This window comes from Austrofundulus limnaeus, unplaced genomic scaffold, assembly GCF_001266775.1.
Source record: "Austrofundulus limnaeus strain Quisiro unplaced genomic scaffold, Austrofundulus_limnaeus-1.0 Scaffold1010, whole genome shotgun sequence".
In the NCBI taxonomy this organism is placed as follows: Eukaryota; Metazoa; Chordata; class Actinopteri; order Cyprinodontiformes; family Rivulidae; genus Austrofundulus; species Austrofundulus limnaeus.
In genome coordinates this window covers 8,944-11,386 of record NW_013953412.1, presented here as the reverse complement: position 1 = coordinate 11,386, position 2,443 = coordinate 8,944, and the positions used below count along the sequence as shown (strand labels likewise).

Below are 2,443 nucleotides of genomic sequence, written 5' to 3'. Positions count from 1 at the left end.
CGTGACATGTTCGTACGAACCCTTTGTACGAACAAAAGTAAGAGAAATTTAGGATAAGAATACGAACATGTTCTTGCATGAGGCCCATTGTGTTTTGATTATCAGGAGCATCTGGTTTACTTGCAAAGTCAATGGTGGACGCGCATCTAGGGGCATGTAGAAGTCGAGCAGCACGGTTCGAAGCGGAGCACACGTCATCAGCTTTTTCCGTGGCTGCGACACGTCCAAAGCGTCTGAAAATCTGAACTTTTGCTGCTTGACGCGTCGCATTGACCAATCAGAGAGACTCTGCTAAGTGACATACTGGTGATGAGCCGGAAATACCGGAAGCCCGGGAAATCAGATCACACAAACAATGGAGGAAAAACTGATAGTCCGATCATTTATGATCATTCCAGTGTCCATTACTGTGATAGAAATAAAAAGGACTTTACCTGGAGGATGATTAGTGAGGAAGACGGCATGTCTGGTACGTTATCAAAACTACGGTTAACAGGCTCCTCCTCTCGCGCGTCTAAAAAAGTGTGTCTATGTTCACATCGAATGCGTCTGTCCTCCCTGGACACCAGCGTCGGGAAGCGTGCGTTTTGAGATTTTTGGAGGCACGCAACGCGTTTGGTGTGAATGCAGCATTAAAGTTGGCAAAACCTCATTTAGTTAAAGCTAATTAGTCTCGCTAATGTTTTGTTTTTATTTTAGTGAAAAAACTAATCTGCTAAACAAAAAATCTGTTCTGCTATTAGTCCTGATGCACCTCAGTTATCCAGGTAGAAAAAAATCAAAAAGAAAAAATAAGTAGGTCCTCTGGATGGACCATCGAAAGGACCTACTTATTTTATTTTCTTATTTTTTCTTTAGTATTTCTTTTTACTAATAAGCTAATAAGCTTGTTAATAGAACCATGCATATCGTTCATGCTCTTTGTTAGCATATTCGTTTTACAGTTTAAACCATTATTGTGGTTAAATGTGCGTGTTATTTACATGTGAAATATAAACCCTATTGTTCTTGTGAACGTGTCGTAGTTTCTGAAGTTGATAGCAAAGCATTAGCGGTGCTTGTACATTATTCGGTGATTGCACCGTGCCTTGTTCTGCTCATTGATATCAATGCTTAGCATTAGCTCGATACACAAAAAATTTCCCTTGATTAGCACACCCAGGTCATGTGATGTTAAGCTAATGCTAACTGATAACCGCTAACCGCTAACTACAGCCCCTGGCCAAAATGACCTGTTCTGATAATGTAGAGATTTGAGTGGATGAAGGTGACTGTCTCTCAATCTGCATCACAAGTCTTCTTCTCCTTCTAATTAAATACTAACACAGGTGGACACACAAAAGTTAAAGATGCTACATACACACAAAGTGCATGATGCAAGGGTGGAGTGCTGCATGTGTGCGGGGTTAGTTGTCTTTGTTTTTCTTAGCAGCCTGAAAATTAGCATAACTATTTGTAGTGGAAGCTAATTGGTTTGATAATGGTGTAGTAGAAATGTGAATATCTTCTCAACAAGAGACAGTCAAACTACTTTTCCTGTTATAACTCATCTGATACTTCACCCTTAGGCCTTAGAACAAAGAATAGACTTCCTGTCGCCAGTTCATTTGTTTATCACCTCTTTCAGAATAAGACTGGAATAAACACTGTTTGACATCAAAGGGCCCCTGATGTTAAACAAGACGAGACAAACACATCAAAAGACTCCCATCAGATKTATCTGTGGGTCAGCAAAGCCACCCTGTGGACATTTTATCTATTAACCCTAAAAATATTTTATTTTTCACCCATGTTTTCTGTTTATAACTATAAAAAGCATCTGTGAAGTGTCAAAACAATACCTTGGTACTCTGATTTAATTACTGTAATAATCATGACATTGTTTAGTAACTTGATCTGGTTTTGATTAATTATTACTCTGTTCTTCTGTTACATGTCCGGATGGTGTCATGTGACCACCGCAGAAAGTCTTAACCAATGAGAAGTTCCGTTGTGAACAGGGAGTATTTCATTGTTCTGCCATGTGTAGTTCTAAGAAGCGTTTGAGGAAAGAGCAGTAGTTTTTCAGCTCCAGCTTCCCCCCTTCCCGGGGCGAGGCCATTCTTTTCCACTTTTTACTTTTTATAGTTTAATCTGAAGGTGCTTTCAGGAAGGAGATTTACATTGATTGAAAACGATGAGGCTGATTTAATTCAAGTCGGACGACCACCCGTGTGCCCGCAAGGAAGGCAGCCGCYGCGGTGCCCTGGACAACTTCTCCAGTGAATGAAGCCCGGCAAACCAGATGACCAGGGAACTTCTGCACAGCTAAGTCACAGACTCGGTTGGACTTCACGGGCCAGCCCAATTACCATAGAAGTATCCATTCTGGCGTCTACAAACTTTGCCGGAAGGAAACATCTTGCTTAATTAATCTGATGGTGTGTTCAAAGATTTAAATCAG

General features: G+C 40.8%; 1 protein-coding gene across 1 annotated transcript in view; it reads right to left on the bottom strand.

The window, feature by feature from the left end:
• Positions 1-2,443, bottom strand: part of LOC106533735 (dystrophin) — a gene marked incomplete at both ends in the record, with an annotated part of 132,044 nt that overhangs the window by 122,683 nt on the left and 6,918 nt on the right.